This window comes from Vicugna pacos, chromosome X (assembly GCF_048564905.1).
Source record: "Vicugna pacos chromosome X, VicPac4, whole genome shotgun sequence".
Classification (NCBI taxonomy): Eukaryota; Metazoa; Chordata; class Mammalia; order Artiodactyla; family Camelidae; genus Vicugna; species Vicugna pacos.
In genome coordinates this window covers 5,568,535-5,590,078 of record NC_133023.1, presented here as the reverse complement: position 1 = coordinate 5,590,078, position 21,544 = coordinate 5,568,535, and the positions used below count along the sequence as shown (strand labels likewise).

The 21,544-nt window shown below is 39.0% G+C and overlaps 1 long non-coding RNA gene and 1 other non-coding gene across 2 annotated transcripts in view; one reads left to right on the top strand and one right to left on the bottom strand.

Annotated features, from left to right (window-relative positions):
- LOC140691832 (uncharacterized) overlaps positions 1-21,544 on the top strand; it is a 419,111-nt gene that overhangs the window by 169,584 nt on the left and 227,983 nt on the right. The window lies entirely within an intron of this gene.
- Positions 9,287-9,359, bottom strand: TRNAV-AAC (transfer RNA valine (anticodon AAC)). The gene has a single exon. It is a non-coding gene; the product is annotated as a tRNA-Val (tRNA).

Below are 21,544 nucleotides of genomic sequence, written 5' to 3'. Positions count from 1 at the left end.
TAAGCTATTGAATATAGTTCCCTGTGCTATATAGTAAGACCTTGTTTATCTATTTTATATATAGTAGTTAGTATCAGCTAATCCTATACTCCTAGTTTATCTGTCTTCCCTATTCTCCCCTGGTAACGATAAGTTTGTTTTCTATGTGTGTGAGTCTGTTTCTGTTTCATAAATAAGTTCATTTGTGTCATATTTTAGATTTCACATATAAGTGATATCATATGGTATTTGTCTTTCTCTGACTTACTCAGTATGATAATCTCTAGGTCCATCTATGTTGCGGCCATTTCTGTCTACTGAACTTTCATTTGCTGAAAACAGACTCAACACTTCCCCATAATGAAATGGCATTATTTCATTTTTTTAAAATAACTGAGTAATATTCCATTGTGTATATATATATTCCAATATATATATATACACACACACACACACACACACGCACACACACATACCACATATTCTTTATCCAGTCATCTGTGGGTGGACATGTAAGTTGCTTCCATGTCAGTAGTGCTGCTATGAATTGGTGCATACTTCTGTCTTAGAAAGCGTATATGTTTGTTTTAAGGGTGGTCTTTACATAATACATTCAAGCTTTTGTTTCTTTATACATCATTTACTATTTTTCTACTCTAAGTAATGAAATAATAGCAAGTTTCTCTTCCTTCCTCGTTCCTTCTTCTACCATCTGATTTCAGCCAATAATGTAATTTTTGGGGGTTGCCGTTTGTATTTTCCTAAATGATTATACTTCCATGCTTTCTGCATTACATGGCATATGACTTTACACAATGATACTCTGAAGGCAGAACCAGGCTACTTGATATTTGAGGCAGAGTGCTGCAGGTTTCTTATGTCAAGTGATGGAATGGAATGACATTCACATCTTGAACCCTTCTCTGAAGCAATGCTGCTGCCCAGCTTGCTGATTCTTTTACCTCCTTATGCAAGCACCTTTATCGAGCAGCATTCGTGTCTTTAATTAATATGCCTTCCAGTGTCCAATAGTATTGGAAGTGCCTGAAAGCTACCTTTGAAGTGTGAATTCCTGCTTATGCTAAATAACTACCTCTAGTGTATGAATTAAAGTTAACTAAGACCCCTGTGCATATTCATTGCCCTGTTTGCCACTGAACAGCTTGTAAAGTAAACTCCCTCATGGCTGATACAGCTCACCACCCTCAGAATGCTTCAGTATGTTCTTCAGTTTTTCATGTCATGGCTTACATACAAAATCACCAGAGCAGTGGGAGGCACTGGAGTCAAATAGGTGAGGTTACTTATCACTAGGGCCAGGTATCCTAGGCAGATTTGTTCTTGTACAAGTTTATCAGCGATAAACTTTCCTAAACTTGGAAATGCAAAAAAAAAAAAAAGGAGGAAAAGAAGGAAGACCTGAATATTTAAACAGCTCTCTCCTATGAGCTTCTCAAGCATGTTACTTCTGGTACTCATTTCTCTGTTAATTAACACGGAAGTCATGTTCCTCACCCCCTCTCCCTTGACGACAAGCCCATTAGCAGATCATTTATCTCTTTTTTTTTTTATCTTAGTAGGGAAACTGTTGAGTCTTTGTAGGAAATGAAAGGCCAGCAGATAGAAATGGTTAGCTCCTCTTAGAGGCCTCAGAAGCTTGCTATAAGACTTTAGCAATTAGCAGAAACTCAAGATGTTAAGACATCTTGGGTTGGTCACAAGAAAAGGAAAATGAACACAGAAATGGGGTGGGGGTGAGGCAGTTGTTCTGGTAGAGTAAAGTCCTATTAGTATTTCGGACAGATGACAGAACGATAAACAAGTCTTAGTCAAGTAAGTATATTCTGCAGTTTTGGATTTATTAGGAAAACAGATTGCACAGGCAGATCTGGAAACAGTCTATTTTGTGGTGTTACTGGTATCAAGAAGACAGGAGATTTATAGCTTATAACTCTTATAAGGCTTATAACTCTTTGTTACGTGTTACCTCTTTGTTATGTGTTACCAACCATCTCAATTGTTTTCACAGGCACGTGGTAACCAGATAGCCTAGCTTTGACTAAAAACAGGTGACTGAAATAGGGATGACTGTGATTTGACTTCATTTATCTTAACAGAAATTGCCTTATAGAGTGAGGTAAATTTAAACACTTTTCTCATCTAGTTGTCTCCCCAAAAATTCTGACCACAAATTCTATAAGAAATCTTAAAAGAAAAAAAAATCGCTTTGGGGCACTTTACTCTCTGAACAGATCTATGGTATTTGGGGGTTTTATTTGTTTCTGTCTTACCTCCTCGGAGTGGACTGTCCACCCCTTGAGTTGCTGTCTTCACCTCCTGTGATTTTCAGCCTCACATGTGTACGTTTTTATGACCTGAAGAAATCTCAGTGATGATCTACTAAGTCACCAATTTAGTTTCAGAGATGAAGAAACAAGAGAAAAGATGTTATGTGGCTTGTCCAGGTCTTTACGCTATTCAGTTGAACTTTATGAAATTGCCATTTTGTAGGTCAAAGCAAGTCCAGTTGGCAGTTTCACATATTGTTCAACCTAAATGGCTGTGGATCGAACCAAGAGGGCAATGTGATGTGGGCTGTATTGCACATCTTGTCATGTCTACCACGTCTTCTCAACCTCAGGTGTTTGCATGGATGCAGTCACCACATAAGTATGTTCTTGTGGGTTAACAGAAAACTCAGAAACCTTCAAATTAAATACTCTTTCTATGAGCTATCAAGTTTAAGAAAGTGCCTACTGGAAAAAAAAATCTGAGTACCAAATGAAGGTTTGTGGTTGACCTTTTTATTGCTATGCCCTAAATCAGTACACTGAAATATACTTTGGAAATTTAATGATTCTTTTGTTCTTCCTTGAAGTTTATTGTGACCTTTTACTTTGCTGCTTCGATTTATCATGACTTTAAGTGGAAATAATTTTAGAATACTTAATTTATAACCATCCTTACGTACATAGATCTGTAAATATCTCTGGAGACCAAGAAGTCTTCTGATGTCAGCATTTTGATCTGATGTTATGTGGTGACCAATTATTGGGAGAATCAAAAGGTGGAGAAAGATGGTAACAGTGCATTCTTTTTATCAGAAATAGAATCATGACTATGTCTTATTCTATAAACTTAAAGGTACATTGTAGTAACTTTAAATTTGTTTCTATAATGAGGATTGAGGTACTGCAGGTATTTTTCAGAGATTTTTTTAAGGACTGATTTTTCTCTCATGGGAAACGTTCATGTCATGCTGATGAACCAGGCTGATCACTTAGTTTTGTGCTGATGTATTTGACTCATGCTCAAAGACCAAAATGAAATGAAATAAAATTTCTTTCACTAAGCATTTCTAGAGAAGCTTTCCCTTTTGTGTATCAGTAAGGAAAGGTCAATGAGAGTAAAGTACTAAACATGCAGGTCAGGAATGAGTGATTCGGTGTGAAACTGAATTTGAATCAATAGCTGAAGTTGCTGGATGGGTAAGGTGACCTTGTTGATTACGTAGCTTGTTCTTTAAACAGGCGTCGTCTGTGTCACAGCCTATTCGTTCAGATCTTCAATCATGTCTGTGTAATTAGTGTTTGGTCTAATAGTAAAAGACAAATGTTTACTCTTTGCATTTTATTGATGACTGTTGCTGAAGATTCTTAGGACCTAGACCGGATCCCTAGTTTCCAAGCTTACTTCTATGTATTTAAGTATATCTGTATATTTTTAAGCATTTAGGAGGGCCTGGTTTCTCCTTAATTCTTGATGTATCAATTATTAAGTGGGTCTTGATAAGTTATTATTATTTTATATATATTTTAATTGAAGTATAGTCAGTTTACAGTGTGTCAACTTCTGGTATACAGTCATACATGAACATATACATATTCGTTTTCATATTCTTTTTCACGATAAGTACTACAAGATATTGAATCTAGTTCCCTGTGCTGTATGAACTTGTTGCTTGATAAATTATTTTTTATGATTCAATTTTATCTCTACCATTACCATATTACTGATACCATTTAAAGTGGTTGTCCTATGGTTTAAAATATACTTCTTTTATTAGTTACAATCTACCTACAAATAATATTATACCACTTCAAGTAGCATAAAGACTTTACAGCAATATACTCCCTTCCCCCCGACCCTTTACGCTATTTTTAGAGTATATTTTACTTTTACATATGCTATAGACATACACTACATTGCTTCTATTTTTGCTTTAGAAAATCAATATCCTTTTAGAGCAATTAAAAATAAGAAACACATGTTTTCTAATTTATTTTTAATTTTTCTCCAATTCTGGAAATCTTCATTTCTTTGTTCAGAATGAAGTTTCTGTTATCATACTTCTTTTATTTGAAAAACATCTTTTAATGTTTCTTGTACCTTAAGTCTCCTGGTAATGAGTTTTCTGTTTTTATTTGTCTGGAAGAGTTTTTATTTCTCTGTCATTTTGAAAGCTGTTTTCTCTTGGTGTAGAATCTGGATTGACAGTTTTTCTTTTTTTTTTCTTTCAGCGCTTTATAGATGTCACCCCCCACCCCCATCTTCTGGTTTTCAGTTTCTGATGTGAAGTCTGCTGTAATGGTTATTTTTATTCCTCTGTAATTACATAATGCAGCCCCTATCCCCACCCCACCCCAGGCCGCTGCCTTTAAGATTACTCCTTTATCTTTGGTTTTTACAGTTTGATTACATTGAGTTTAACAGTGTATGTGTGCCTGTTTTTTTTAATTTTTATTTTTTTAATTGAAGTATAGTTGATTTACAGTGTTTTATTAGTTTCAGATGTATGACATAGTGATTTATTATTTTTGCAGATTATACTCCATTGTAAGTTATTACAAGATAATGGCTATAATTTCCTGTACTGTACAGTATATTGTTATTGCTTATTTATAGCATACATAGTGGTTTATATCTGTTGATCTCAAACCCCCTAATTTGTCCCTCCCTCCTTCCTTCTCCCCTTTGGTAAACACTAGTTTTCTTTATCTGTGATCTGTTTCTGTTTTGCATATACATTTATTTGTTTATTTGTTTTTTGTTTTTAGATTTCACATATAAGTTACAGTATTTTCTCTTTCTCTGTCTGACTTATTTCACTAAGGATAATGTTCTCTAGGTCCATCCACATTGCTGCAAATGGCAGAATTTCCACATTCCTTTTTATGGCTGAGTAGTATATTCCTTTATATATATACATAGACCACATCTTCTTTCTCTGTTTGTCTCTTGATGGGCACTTGGGTTGCTTCCATGTCTTGGCTATCAAACAGTGCTGCTATGAACATTGGGGTGCATGTATCTGTTTTAATTAGTGTTTTCATCTTTTCTGGATGTATACCCAGGAGTGGAATTGCTAGATTATATGATTATTCTATTTTTAATTTTTTGAGGAACCTCCACACTGTTTTCCATGGTGGCTGCACCAATTTACATTCCTACCAACAGTGTAGGAGGGTTCCCTTTTCTCCGCATTGTCTCCAGCATTTCTTATTTGTAGACTTTTTGATGACAGCCATTCTGACAGGTGTGAGATGGTATCTTGTTTTGATTTGCATTTCTCTAGTAGTTAGTAATATTGAGCATATTTTCATGTGCCTCCTGTATGTCTTCTTTGGAAAAATGTCTGTTTAGGTCTTCTGGCCATTTTTTGATTGGGTTGTTTCTGTTTTTGATATTAGTTGTATGAGCTGTTTATATATTTTGGGTATTAACCCCTTCTCACTCACATCATTTGCAAATATTTTCTCCCATTCAGTAGGCTGTCTTTTCATTTTGTCATGGTTTCTTTTGCTATGGAAAACCTTTTAAGTTTGATTAGGTCCCATTTGTTTATTTTTGCTTTGATGTCTTTTGCCTTGGGAGATAGTGTTCTGTGTATATTCTCTTCTAGGAATTTTATGGTTTCAGGTCTTACATTTAGATCTTTAGTCCATTTTGAGTTTATTTTTGTATATGGTAGGAGGGAATGTTCCAATCTCATTGTTTACGTGTTGCTGTCCAGTTTTCCCAGCACCACTTGTTGAAGAGACTGTCTTTTCTTCATTGTATATCCTTGTTTCCTTTGTCAAGATTAATTGACCATAGATGTGTTATTTCTGGGCTTTCTATCCTGTTCCATTAATCTGTGTGTGTCTGTTTTTGTGCCAGTGCCATACTGTTTTTATTAGGTAGTTAGAAAGTTGGGGCACCTGGCAGATAGGTAGAGAGGAGAGAGGATGGTCTGGAAGATGGCATTATGCCTGCCTCCAGCATAAAGAGGCTTTACTTCCTCTAAATGATGCCAGCACGAAGCTGGTTAGAACCTGACAGCCACAACTGTTCATTAGTCAAAAGGACTTAACCGCCGTGACCCAGTGCTTATTGTAATATAATTAACATTGCAGTTTAGGCCTCACCTCCATGGGGTTCTCTGTGTGCATCATGGATAAGGACATGGGCAAAGGGGCCAAACATGACTAAGCATTCTAGGGGCAAGGACTGTCAATCAATGAAAAGACCTCCTCTAAGCAAGAGTGTAAGAGAAAGGGCAGACAGAGACCACTGCCTTTCCCCCTTGCATCAGCCCGCCTCCCGTTCTTGGGGGTGTATTTTCTTTTCCTAAATAAATCTTTTAAAATCTTTCACTACACAGCTCTCTCTGTCTCCTGTCAATAATCTTATCTTTCAGGTGTGACAAGAACTGGGGTCTTTCCTCTTTACCTTTTGGGGTAACATTTTGATTACTGTCTGAATCTGGGAGGGTTATTCCTCCATCTTTGTTCTTTTTTTTCAAGATTGCTTTGGCAATTCGGGTTTTTTTTTGGTTCCATATGAATTTTAGGATTATTTTTTCCAGTTCTGTGAAGAATGCCATGGATATTTTGATAGGATTGCATTAATCTGTAGATTGCTTTGAGTAGTTATGGCCATTTTAACAATATTAATTCTTCCAATCCAAGAGCATGGTATATCTTTCCATTTCTCTATATCATCATCAATTTCCTCTATCAGTGTTTTATAGTTTTCAGAGTACAGGTCTTTCACCTCCTTGGTTAAGTTTATTTCTAGGTATTTTATTCTTTTTGATGTCATTTTAAATGGGATTTTTTAAAACTTTCTCTTTCTGATATTTCATTGTTACGTATAGAAATGCAACAGATTTCTGTTTGTGCGTTGTTCACCTGCCTATGGAACTTACTGGAATGATGGTTTTGTATCTTTAATTATTTAAAAAAGTTGTTAGCCATTACCTTTTCAAATAAATATTTTGCCATGTTTTGCCTCTGTCTTGTTCTAGGAATCCAGTCACCCTTTTTAGATTTTGTCCCACACCTCTTTGGATGCTCTGTTTGATATTGTCGCACAACTCTTGGATGCTCTGTTCTGTTTTGTTTTTCTCCATTCCTCTTTATCTCAGTGTTTTATTGGGTAATTTTTATTGACCTGCATTCAGATTCACTAATTCTTTCTTGGCTGAGTCTGCTGATCTGCCAGTTGAAGGCATTCTTCATGTCTGTCAGCACGCCTTTAAAAACAAATTCTAAAACTTCCATATATGTCTAAGAGTTTCCATGTCTCCACCCAAATTCTCCATCTCTTCATGCATGTTTTCCACATAGTCCACTGGTACTTTTAGCATATGATTCATAGCTATTCCCTGTTTGATAATTTCAACACATGACTATCTCTTAGTCTGGTTATGTTGATGGCTTTTTCCTCTTGAGTGTGGGTTCTTTCCTTGCTTTTTTGTGTGCCTCATTTTTAAAGGAATTGGATGCTGGACATAATATGTACATAGTAGGGACTGAGATAAATAATATTTCTGTCTGGAACGGACATACCTCTTCTAATGCTGAGTCTATCAGGAGAGGGGCTGGATTTTTTTCCTCTTGTTGTTGTTATGGTGTGCCTTCCATACACAAGGAGCTTCCAATTCCTCTGCATTATCTTTTCCTCAGAACTGAGACTGGGTTGCTGGAGGATTTTCCTCAGTGTTCCTGTTCACTGGCAGTTTTAGGCCTTCCTTGTACGCCTGTGCATCAGGGAGGGTTTCTCTCCTTGCTTTGTACCTCCTTTGTCCTACGAATCACATATCCTTGATGATCTAGTTGGCTAAATGTAGTAGGGCTTTCAAAAACTCATAAGGCACATAAATCATAAGGCATTTCATGAGTTTATCAATCACAGTTGAAAGATAAAATGTAGATCCTTAGAGCAACATGTGGTGTAGATCAGGTGTGATGTCAGCCCAGGATTTGTGAAGGAGGCAGTGATCACAAAAGGAAAGTCTGATGTCGCTTGCTCATGTGCTTTCCTCTCTCTTCACTATTTTTAGCAAAATGTTTGAATTTCTTTTTTTTTTTTTTTGAGTTCTATACTTGAATGAGTTATCAAAAGTGAGTTTCAGTGCTGTGAGTTGTCCCAGTGGGCCAAAAGACTGAAATCCATTGACCTCCTATCTCAGCCTTACATGTGGGTTATCCTCAGGGGTGTGAGGAGGTGTGCCAGGGATCTGAAAAGTACAGGATGACCCGCTTATCTCTCTACAGACCTATGCCTATGCTTCGCATGATAGCAAGTAGTTTAAAACATGCTGACCATGTTAAAACTTAAAATTTACCATCCTAAAACTTGGTTTTCTAATGACTTGGATAAGTTGTCAAAGGCAACATTTGCATTAATTTCTTGAGATAAATCACAATTTATAAAAAATACAATTGCTTTGAAAGAAACTCCACACTGGTAGAACTGCTATGGCCTCTCTCATTCCCAAGGAACATTCCTCTGGCTCTGGTGCTGCTGGAGACACTTGAAGGAAAGATTTAAGAGGCTCTGTTAGTTAAACCTCCCACTGACATTCTGTGCTCTGTCCTTGGCCAAGCATGGGGCCGGGAAGAGTCAGAGAGAGGAAAGTTTCTCTAGTATGGATACTTGTGTCCTTTCGTAGAGAGAGGTGGAAGGGCAGGAAGTTTCTTTTGTCTCTATACTTGGGTCATGAGTCCCTTTCCTAAAAATGTGTACACACTAGATATGAAGTGGCAGGTGAGAAAATTTATTTTCTCTTGATTTTGTAGTTTCAAGATGGCAAACTTATCTGAAAGGAACACTTTAATTTTATTTTTACCTAGCTTTTATCATCTATAGTTCATATTAACTTTCTGATTTTACCGATTGGTTAGTTTCTGTGTATAGAATACAGGGACTTGTTTTCCCACTATTTTTAAACAGAAATATAAGCACAGTTAACTCTGCCAGGTTTTTTTCTTTTTTTGTTTATTTTTTTTTGTGGGGGAGATAATTAAGTTTCTTGATTGATTGGAAGTACTGGGGATTGAACCCAGGACCTCGTGCATGTTAAGCACATACTCAACCACTGAGCTATACCCTCCCCCAACTCTACTGGTTTAGTCTGAAGCGTCTTCTGCATGTAAGGACATTTCATTAGAAGTGGCAGCTGAGTTCTTAGGGGACCTTCCCTGCTAGTCTTGTCCTGCTTTGACCAGAAAGCTTTTCCGATGGGGATCTGGATGATTAATCCCATCAGGAGGTTCCTTCTACCACAGATTTATATTCATACTTGTAAAAATGGCAGCAGTGACATCTTCTGAACCACAGGTCATCCTCTAACTCCCTACGCTCACATGAAGTTAAACTGGATGAAGGTATAGAGGGGAAAGAGACCATTTCTACACTCCCAGTGTCTAGGGTATATTTTCAGAAAGTTGAGTTACATTTGAGCTCAATAGGGGAGAACCATAGCCTAATGTTTGGAAGTACTATTTTTAATTATGGAGAAAGTTTGGTATGTCCAGTTAATACTTCCTCTTGCTTAGATAAAATGCTACTCGGTTATTAGTGGCTTACCAAAATATTTATTGCTAATTAAGTTCTAATTCTCAGAATATGTCCCAGTGTTCAAGAGATATTTTTAATTTTATTGCTGTCCCTGCAGCTGTTTATCTTCGGTCTTGTTTTGGTGAGTCATCCAAGCCATCTAATTTCCCAGTTTACAAATACCCTTTCTTGTATGGAGGGCATACACAACAGAAAAGGTCAGTGTTTAATTTCTATATTGTAAGAGAAATGTAAATTTTATTTGGAACAGATAGGCAATGGCTTCAGTGTACCTCACTTAACAAGTTATTGAATTTATGTGATCTCAGGACAGAGTCAGGGCTGCTGTCTGTACAGATAAACTACCCGAGTTCCTGAAAGCTGCAGGAGCCCTGGGACTTGGATTTCTTCACCTCCTCTCGGATTCTCAGAGCTACTCCAAGGAGACGAACTAGATGCTTCCATAACTTTGAATGCAGCTCTCTCTATTACAGAATATGCATGAAGACCTGGAAAGAACATAGGGAAAGTATGCTTTCAAGTGACAATTGGAAGAAGAGTCCACTCTGCTTTTTGGCTTCTCAGCTGTTCGTGTTGTCCTGTTGTGGTGCTGGAGCAGGGCACAGGGGAAAGCAAGTTATTGTCTTAGGTGTATCATGCAGTATAATGAAGAAGGGCACCAGTTCCAAAGACAGCATCATTGCTACCTGTTTCGTAAAGGTGCTCTGGTAACCTTCCTTCCATTCGTAGATTGTCATTGACTACATTTTCTCATTTCTAGAAATTGACTTGACTAATTTTCAAATAACCTCGTTCTTTTCACGTAGTGTCCTATTCTTTTGTCGGGGTTTCTATTCCTTAAAGAAAAAATCTGTGTTAAACATAATAAAGGGAACTTGAATAATCTTTAAGTAATTACCTTAGTTTTTAGGGCGCCAACGATCTCTTTCACAGCGGACCCTTTTGTTGTGGACCTTTGCATTCATTATGAGCTCACCTTCCGTAGTTCTTCCTTTTAGTATTCCATGTCAGGTTCAGGAGGAGCTTTATAGAACCACTTTGCATTTGCTTCTGCTATGAGGGATGAACTTTTTTGTTTTGGGATTCTTGCACCATGCAGTTAATCTACATTTTGACTATGATTTCTTATAGGAGTAATTTCTCGCCAACTCCAAAGTCCGGGAAGATGGTTATAGGATAATTCTCTCCTAGGAAGTTTTTCTCGTTGATCTTTAATGGAAAGACAAATCCACTAGGTTTTAATTCTGTCCTGTCACTTCATTAAGTCTCAAGGCTACATCTCTTATTCCACTGAATCCTCATCTCTTATTCCCTAATGTACACTTTAGTCCTGTATTTCCTCCTACTTTTCTGAACTGAGAATCCCGTATTACCACCTGAAAGTGGAGAAGCAACTATAGTCAGTTTCGATTATTTAATGTCCTTACCCAGGACACGCTTCTATGCTTGTGCCTGTCGAGGGTTTGTGTCTACAATGGGAATATCCATTTTCGGCTCCAGGCGGGCAAGGACCTCTCCAGGAAAAGGAGTCTGAAAATCTCTTGCATTTCTTTTTTTTTTTTTTTTCCAATAAAAGCTTTCACTTTTCTTTTTATTTTTTTTTACATTTTTTATTGATTCATAATCATTTTACAGTGTTGTGTCAAATTCCAGTGTTCAGCACAATTTTTCACTCATTCATGGACATATACACACTCATTGTCACATTTTTTTCTCTGTGATTTATCATAACATTTTGTGTATATTTCCCTGTGCTATACAGTGTAATCTTGTTTATCTATTCTACAATTTTGAAATCCCAGTCTATCCCTTCCCACCCTCTACCCCCCTGCCCCCAGTAACCACAAGTCTGTATTCTCTGTCCATGAGTCTATTTCTGTCCTGTATTTATGCTTTGTTTTTGTTTGTTTTTGTTTTTTAGATTCCACATATGAGCGATCTCATATGGTATTTTTCTTTCTCTTTCTGGCTTACTTCACTTAGAATGACATTCTCTAGGAGCATCCATGTTGCTGCAAATGGCATTATGTTGTCGGTTTTTATGGCTGAGTAGTATTCCATTGTATAAATATACCACTTCTTCTTTATCCAGTCACCTGTTGATGGACATTTAGGTTGTTTCCATGTTTTGGCTATTGTAAATAGTGCTGCTATGAACATTGGGGTGCAGGTGTCATCCTGAAGTAGATTTCCTTCTGGGTACAAGCCCAGGAGTGGGATTCCTGGGTCATATGGTAAGTCTATTCCTAGTCTTTTGAGGAATCTCCACACTGTTTTCCATAGTGGCTGCACCAAACTGCATTCCCACCAGCAGTGTAGGAGGGTTCCCTTTTCTCCACAGCCTCTCCAGCATTTGTCATTTTTGGATTTTTGAATGACGGCCATTCTGACTGGTGTGAGGTGATACCTCATTGTAGTTTTGATTTGCATTTCTCTGATAATTAGTGATATTGAACATTTTTTCATGTGCTTTTTGATCATTTGTATGTCTTCCTTGGAGAGTTGCTTGTTTAGGTCTTGTGCCCATTTTTGGATTGGGTTGTTTATTTTTTTCTTATTGAGTCGTATAAGCTGCTTATATATTTTGGAGATCAAGCCTTTGTCAGTTTCACTTGCAAAAATTTTCTCCCATTCCGTAGGTTTTCTTCTTGTTTTATCTGTGGTTTCCTTTGCTCTGCAGAAGCTTGTAAGTTTCATTAGGTCCCATTTGTTTATTCTTGCTTTTATTTCTTCTAGGAGAAAATTTTTGAAATGTATGTCAGATAATGTTTTGCCTATGTTTTCCTCTAGGAGGTTTATTGTATCTTGTGTTATGTTTAAGTCTTTAATCCATTTTGAGTTGATTTTTGTATATGGTGTAAGGGTGTGTTCTAGCTTCATTGTTTTACATGCTGCTGTCCAGTTTTCCCAACACCATTTGCTGAAGAGACTGTCTTTATTCCATTGTATATTCTTGCCTCCTTTGTCGAAGATGAGTTGACCAAAAGTTTGTGGGTTCATTTCTATGCTCTCTGTTCTGTTCCATTGGTCTATATGTCTGTTTTGGTACCAATACCATGCTGTCTTGATGACTGTAGCTCTGTAGTATTGTCTGAAGTCTGGGAGAGTTATTCCTCCAGCCTCTTTCTTTCTCTTCAGTAATGCTTTAGCAATTCTAGGTCTTTGATGGTTCCATATAAATTTTATTATGATTTGTTCTAGTTCTGTGAAATATGTCCTGGGTAATTGGATAGGGATTGCATTAAATCTGTAGATTGCCTTGGGCAGTGTGACCATTTTAACAATATTGATTCTTCCAATCCAAGAGCATGGGATATCTTTCCATTTTTTAAAGTCTTCTTTAATTTCCTTCATCAATGGTTTATAGTTTTCTGTGTATAATTCTTTCACCTCCTTGGTTAGATTTATTCCCAGATATTTTATTACTTTGGGTGCTATTTTAAAGGGGATTGTTTCTTTACTTTCTTTTTCTGTTGATTTATCGTTAGTGTAAAGAAAGGCAACTGATTTTTGAACATTAATTTTGTAACCTGCTACCTTGCTGAATTCTTCAATCAGCTCTAGTAGCTTTTTTGTGGACCTTTTAGGGTTTTCTATATATAGTAACATGTCGTCAGCATATAATGACACTTTTACCTCTTCTTTTCCAATTTGGATCCCTTTTATTTCTTTCTCTTGCCTGACTGCTGTGGCTAGGACTTCCAGGACTATATTGAATAGGAGTGGTGATAGTGGGCATCCTTGTCTTGTCCCAGATTTTAGTGGGAAGCTTTTGAGTTTTTCACCGTTGAGAACTATGCTGGCTATAGGTTTGTCATATATAGCTTTTATTATGTTGAGATATGTTCCCTCTATACCCACTTTGGCGAGAGTTTTTATCATAAATGGGTGTTGAATTTTATCAAATGCTTTTTCTGCATCGATTGAGATGATCATGTGGTTTTTGTCCTTTCCCTTGTTGATGTGATGTATTACATTGATTGATTTGCATATGTTGAACCAGCCTTGTGTCCCTGGGATGAACCCCACTTGGTCATGATGTATAATCTTTTTTATGTGTTGTTGGATTCTATTTGCTAAAATTTTGGTGAGGATTTTAGCGTCTATGTTCATCAGTGATATTGGCCTATAATTCTCTTTTTTTGTAGTGTCTTTGCCTGGTTTTGGTATCAGGGTGATGGTGGCTTCATAGAATGAGTTTGGGAGTGTTCCCTCCTTTTCAATCGTCTGGAAGAGTTTGAGAAGGACTGGTATGAGTTCTTCTTTGTATGTTTGGTAGAATTCCCCGGTGTAGCCATCCGGTCCTGGACTTTTATTTGTAGGGAGGTTTTTAATCGCTATTTCTATTTCCTTTCTAGTGATCGGATTGTTCAAGTGTTCAGTTTCTTCTTGATTCAGTTTTGGTGGACAGTATGTTTCCAGAAACTTGTCCATCTCCTCTAGGTTATCCAGTTTGGTTCCATAGAGTTTTTCATAATATTCTCGTATGATATTCTGTATTTCTATTTTGTTTGTTGTAATTTCTCCATTTTCCTTTCTTATTTTGCTAATTTGTGCTCTTTTTTCTTCTTTGTGAGTTTGGCCAGAGGTTTGTCGATTTTATTTACTTTTTCAAAAAACCAGCTTTTGGTTTGGTTGATTTTTTCTATGGTCTTGTTAATCTCTATGTATTTAATTCCTCTCTGATCTTTATTATTTCCTTCCTTCTGCTGCTTTTTGGGGCTTTTTGTTCTTCTTTTTCTAATTGATTCAGGTGGTGGGTTAACTTGTTTATTTGAGATTGTTCTTCTTTTTTGAGGAAGGCCTGTATGGCTATAAACTTCCCTCTTAGCACTGCCTTTGCTGTGTCCCATAGGTTTTGAGTGGTTGTGCTTTCATTATCATTTGTCTCAAGGTATTTTTTAATTTCAGCTTTGATTTCCTCATTGATCCATTGTTTTTTCAATAACATATTGTTTAATCTCCATGCTTTTCTTTTTTTCTCCTTTGTTTCTCTTGTTGATTTCCAGTTTCATGGCATTGTGGTCAGTAAAGATGCTTGAGATAATTTCTGTCTTCGTAAATTTGTTGAGGTTTCTTTTGTGTCCAAGTACATGATCGATCCTGGAAAATGTTCCATGTGCACTTGAAAAGAATGTATATTCTATTTTTTGGGGGTGTAATGCTCTGAAAATATCCACCAAATCTAGTTTTTCTATTGTAGTATTTAATTTCTCTGTTGCCTTGTTTATTTTCTGTCTGGAAGATCTGTCTAGTGATGTTAATGCAGTGTTAAAATCTCCAACTATAATTGTATTCCCATCAATATCGCCCTTTATCTCTGTTAGTAATTCTTGTATGTACTTAGGTGCTCCTATATTGGGTGCATATATATTAATGAGTGTAATATCTTCATCTTGTATCACTCCTTTAATCATTATAAAATGTCCTTCTTTATCTTTCTTTATGGCCTTTGTTTTAAAGTCTATTTTGTCTGAAATCAGTACTGCAACACCTGCTTTTTTGGCTTTTCCATTTGCATGGAATATCCTTTTCCATCCTTTCACTCTCAATCTATATGTGTCCTTCTCCCTAAAGTGGGTCTCTTGTATGCAGCATATTGAAGGTTCTTGCTTTATTATCCACTCTGCCACTCTATGTCTTTTGACTGGAGCATTTAGTCCATTAACATTTACAGTAATTAATGATAGATGTGTGTTTATTGCCATTTTGAACTTATCTTTGCAGTTGAATTGGTATATCCTCTTTGTTCCTTTCTTCTTCCTTTTGTGGTTTGGTAATTTTCCTTTGTATTATCATGGATTTTATTTAATTTTTGTGACTCCCTTGTAGATTTTTGACTTGTGGTTACCCTTTTTTGTAAATCTATTAACCTATACCCGTTTTTAATAAACTGATAATAACATGATCTCAAACCCATCCTACTGTTAAAAAAATTTAAAAAAGAAAGAAAAAAAATTCTATATTTCCCTGCCTCCCTCTCCCACTCTCAGTGATTTGTATGTCTTCTTTTATAATTTCGTGTTTTCTTTATTTGTAATTCATGAGTTATCACCTTTCCAGTTGTACGTTTCTCATTTCTGTAGCATCCTGCTGCTTTTCTATTTAGAATAGTCCTTTCAATATTTCTTTTAGCATGGGTTTAGTGTTGCTAAACTCCTGCAGCTTTTTTTTGTCTGTGAAACTCTTTATTTCTCCTTCTATCCTAAAGGATAGCCTTGCTGGATAAAGTATCCTAGGCTGCATCTTTTTTTCATTCAGGGCTTTGAATATATCTTGCCACTCCCTTCTGGCCTGTAGTGTTTGTGTAGAGAAATCAGCTGAGAGCCTTATGGGGGTTCCCTTGTAATTCACTCTTTGCTTTTCTCTTGCTGCGTTTAGAATCATTTCTTTATCCTTGACTCTGGCCATCTTGATTATGATATGTCTTGGTGTGGGTCTATTTGGATTCTTCCTGTTTGGGACCCTCTGAGCTTCCTGTACTTGGATATCTGATTCCTTCTGTAAGTTTGGGAAGTTTTCAGTCATGATTTCTTCAAAAACCTTTTCAATCCCCTTTGATCCTTCTTCCCCTTCTGGGACCCCTATTATGCGAAGATTGGGACGCTTTATATTATCCCATAGGTCCCTTACGCTATTATCATTATTTTTTATTTGCTTATCTTGTAGTTCTTCTGAATGGGTGCTTTCTGTTGCCCTGTCTTCTAGATCACTAATTCGTTCCTCTGCATTAACTAGTCGGCTTTGCACAGCTGTTAGATCATTCCTCATCTCTGTCAATGAGTTTTCCCATTTTGCTTGGCTCTTCTTTATAGCTTCAATTTCATTTTTGACATATTTTATTTCTCTAAGCATTATCTCTTTTAATTCCTTCAGCAATTTGATCACTCCTTTTTTGAAATCTTGATCTAGTAGGCTATCGATGTCTACTTCATTGATCTTTCTTTCAGGGGATTCCTCTTGTTCTTTTAATTGGGAAAGGTTTCTCTGCTTCTTCATCTTGCTCATACCTCTCTGGCACTGTGGTTTATGGAGTATCAGTTGTCTATTTTGGATCTTAAGGATTTTATCTATCTAATGCCTATTTAGGAATAGAACTTAGGAAAAAAAAAAGAAAAAAGAAAAAAAGAGAAAAAAATAGAGAGAGAGAAAGATTTTTAAAAGAAGGGAGAAAGAGGGTTTGATAACAATGTATAATGAATAATAGAAGAGCGGGTTGAAGCAGAGTATTAATCGGGTGGAGACGTCCTTTTAAAACCTTTAAAAAAAAGGGGGGGGGTGGGGAGATGAATATATGTGTTTGAAGCCTGTGTCTAATCAATAACAGGACATCAAAACCCAAGAGAAATAGAAATGAATTAAGAAGTAAAAATTGAGTAATTGAAAATAGAACAGGTAAAAACAGATTAAAAAAAAAACAAAAACAACAACAACAACAACAAAAAGGGTTGTCAGTGTTCTCCTGGAGTCTGTGTGCTTTTAATGTGAAGTCCTTCTGTCTTCGTCCTGTTTTGGAAGCTCAGCTTGTTTTCAGAGGCCCTCCGTTGGCGCCCTCTTCTGTGCTGCTCCCAGCACCTGTCGGCAAGCAGATCGCGCCTCCTCCTAACACGGGGTCAGATGCAGCTCTCCTCTGCTGCGGGCGGGCGGGTCACTGCCCCTCCGGATGCCTCAGTCAGATGTTGCAGACTGGCCAGGCAGGAGGGCGGGTCGTGCCCCCTCCCAGCACCTCGGTCAGGGTTTGTGTTCCTGCCCGACAGGCGGGGGGCTGCTCTCCCCCTGCCTGCGCCGCCGGTAGCTCCGCTGCTATGTGCGGCTGCGCGCTCTGCGCCGTCGCTCTGCCCTGGCCGGCGCTCCGCCCTGGTCGCGCTCCGCCCTGGTCGGCGCTTCGCCCTCGTTGCGCTCCGCGGGTGGGCTCGGGGAAGACCGAGGGGTAGCCTCGTCCCTGCTCCAAGCCAAGACCCAGCTGCTTGTTTGTCTTTGTGGAGCAAGTTCTCTGGGGGACCAGAATGGAAGGATCCTATCTGCCCCGGGCTGTAGGCCTGTCTCAGTCTGGCCCTTGAGGCTGCTAAGCCCTTCTGTGCGGACGCAGGTTTCGCCTCTGCCCCCGCCTGGGTGCTCAGCGCCGGAGAATATGGCGGCTCTGCCTGGGCCCCGCCCCTCTTCCCCTGAAAAGTTTCCGCGGGTTTTCAGAGATGGGGGTATGCACCCTTCCCCCGAGAGCACATCAACCTTGCTGTTTTAGGAGGGCCCAGGTTGTTCTGTCCTGTACACCCACAGCCACGGCGCCCAGCCCCTTGCAGTCCCCTGGAGCTGCCTCCGTGCAGCCGCCCCTGTCCTCCACCCGGCTTGTGCAGCCTGGCCTTGCCCGCCGCTGCCGGCCCGCGTCTCAGGCTGGGTGTCGGGGGGACGCTCTGTGCCCGTTTAACTTAGTTCTGTCAGACAAGGGCTGCTCTGTACAGATCCGAGCCTCGGAGGCTCCCCCTCCGTCCCGCTGGCCTCTCAGTTGGAGAGGGGAGACCCAGCGAGCGAGCGCCAGTCCTCCTTTGCCTCTCCCTCCCCGCGGGACCCGTCCCGCGCTGCTTTGCCTTTTGTTCTTTCTTTTTTCCTTTTCTCCTACCAGATTTTTGGCGTCTTTATCTTTTGAAGAGGGCGATGATCTGTTGGAGTTCCGCAGGTGCTCTGGTTGGCTGAGTGGGTCTGTAGATGTGGGTCTTGGTGTATTTGTGGGAGAGGGTGACTTACAAGCGTCCTTCTACTCCGCCATCTTGCCCGGAAGTACAAAATCTCTTGCATTTCTGTACTGCAGTAGAACACTCTCAGACACAGGGCAGAGTGCTCAGAAGCTGGAAAAAGCACATAAGCATTAACATGAGTTCCTACAGAAAGTAAGAAAGACTCTCATCAGGGACAGCAGCACTCAAGGCAGAGCATCATGGAAGCAGAACCGTGGGGGATGTGAGCAAGTGAACTGGCAGAACTGCGAAACTTGGACCACACAAGAAAGGCGAATACTTCAGAGAGAAATTATTCTCTTCTGGCATTCCAACGTGAATTTTTGTTTGCTTTGTTAATCAGCTTCTTAGGAAGAGGCGCTGGAAATTAATGACAAAATTGAATATCATGTTTGGTTGTCCATAATACTCAGATACACTCTCTGGGAAATTATACTTGTATTTTACCTTCTGTGTGTTGAGTTAGATGTTCTCAGTTAATCATTTTGATATTTTTGTGAAACAGAGAGGTAGAGGACTCCTTCATTTTCTTGGGCAAATGTCTCAACCGGGTAGCCCCTTACCCGACTATTTCATTTAAGAATCTGGTACATGGAGTTTAAGGCGGAAAGCTGCCAGCAGCCTTTATAGAATACTCTGTCAATGGAGTTTGTGTTGGTACAGGTGTGTTAGCGAGATACCCTCAGATTCTGTCCAGCTGGTCCTGAAAAGGATTCCTGTCCCTGTAGCTCAGCAGGCTGCAGGTTGCAAGATACATTCTTGAGATCATTACTGGCAAATGAGAGTCTGCCCTTGAATGTGCTTCTCAACTACCCACTGAAGGAGAAACACAGCCTGCTGAGGACAGTGGACAATGATACAGTCTTCAAGAACAAAAAGCAACTCTGCAGTGATCTTATTCAAACATATTTTTTTTTTCTGTTATACCTGTGTCCATCTTGCTGAGAGAAGTTTAGCTGCGGGCTTTTCTTCCACCGGCCCACATCCGTTGTTGAGTCTTGTTGATGACTCTGTAGAGAGGACCCCTTTTTATTTGAAGCCCTGGTCAATCTAAAACATTTCCTTTGCTGGAGCAGTTTGCAAGCGTGCTGGTAATTTCTTGTGCAGGAGCCCTTCCTGGGTGTTTTGTAAAACCAGCTCTCTTTGAATGCTGTCAAATCAGAACCAAGAAAGTAGAGTCCACAGTTAAACAGAACAAAACCTCAGGCAGTTCCTTTGAGGAGCAATGTTCTTTGCCAACCAAGGCACCCCCTATCTTTGTTTTGCTCTCTCTCATCGTTTATTTTACTGGCCCTCCACTGGAGTTTGGCAGGCATTAGCTGAGAACCTTTGATTTAAATACAGCTTTATTTATTGTGACATATATCCCACTTTGAACATTCATTGCTTCAGTATATTGCCTTGCCCGAAATAATGCTATTCTTCTTTTTTTGTTTTTTTTCCTCCCTCTATATGGATCTTTAATAGCCTTCAGACAGTGTTGCAATTTTTATTATTAATTCAATGAACTTAGAATGCATTGCTGTTTCACAAATTGGTTTCCATCTATTTTCTCTCTTTCCATGCTTATCCTCAGTTTTCTGCTGAGGCAATGACATTGTTGTGCTCTGTTCCAGTCCAGTGGAAATTGGACAGCCTTGATGTAACCCTTGCCTTCAGCTGCAAAGACATCACAACGTTGCCCAACTTTTACCTGGTTTACCAGATGTCCTCCAAGGCAGCCTTAACCCAAAGTCTTTGGTTTAAAGGGCTTTGTTCTCATTAAGGGGAATCAGGGCTGTGTGGAATGAGGCCCACACAGACACACACCTGAACAATGTTAGAGCAAATGTAGTTCCCTTATTTAAAGAAAACTGAGATATTTCTGGAATATGAGCTTGATTCCTGCCTTTCTGTGGTTTTACTACCCGCCACCCAGGGAGATGAAGTCTTAACTCAGTAAGAACATCTTGCACAGCCCCTGGCTTCATTTGCTTCATTTCTATGACTGTTCATGAGTTTTGGAAGTGTCTCCTAGACTGCGACCCCTAGAATAATTTTATTATCTTCATATTTCATTGTGGATAGCTTCAGTGGACAACTGGGCTACAGGACAACTGAGATTTGAGATTTTAATTAGCTTAGATGTGATTTATGAGGATGAACTAAAAAGTTCATCCATAAACAAAGCTGTGATTGAACTTAGCGCAGTGCCATGTTAAACTGGCTATATCTAGTACCAAGTGGACATCTTTGTAGTGCTTCAGCTTTTATTACATTTTCTTTAGACTGATAACAAAAGAGCAAAAGTGTGACAAAAAAAAAATCCCTCCAGATCATATCAGAGCTCATAGCTGCATAAATGACAAGCAAGACAAATGAATGTTATAGTCATCGCCTCCCTTTGAACCAAGTAAAACAATATGCAGGAATTATTTTGGGCTGGGATAAACTTGTGATTCCAAGTCTGTATCTGAATAGTACTCAGTGAGTAGCTAAATGTCCCTCACTGTGTTATGTGTTTGTGTCCTCCTCCCCCAAATTCACGTGTTGAGGTCATAACCCTCAAGTCCCTCAGAATGTGACCATTTTTGGAGACTGGATCTTTATGTTGGAGATCAAGTTAAAACAAGGTCCTTTGGTCCTTTGGTGGGCCTCCATCCAACATGACTAGTATCCTTGTGAAAAGGAGACATTTTCTCAGAAACAGTCCCACATAGAGGGAATACCAGGCGAAGTAACACAGAGAGAGTATTGCTGTCCACAAGGAGAAGAGAATGGTCTGGAACAAGCCTTCCCTCGAGGCCCCGAGGAGGACCCAAGCCCAGCCTCTGGAACTGCGACACAATAGATTTATGTTGTTTGCGTTCCCGGTCTCCGGTACTTTGATGTGGTGGCCCTGGTAAACTAAGACATCCTGGCAAGTTCTCCCTTCTGCACTGACAGTCGGCTAGATCGTGGGTTATCCGTGCCTTTTCCTCCCCCAGCCCGGGTCGTATCTTGTTTTT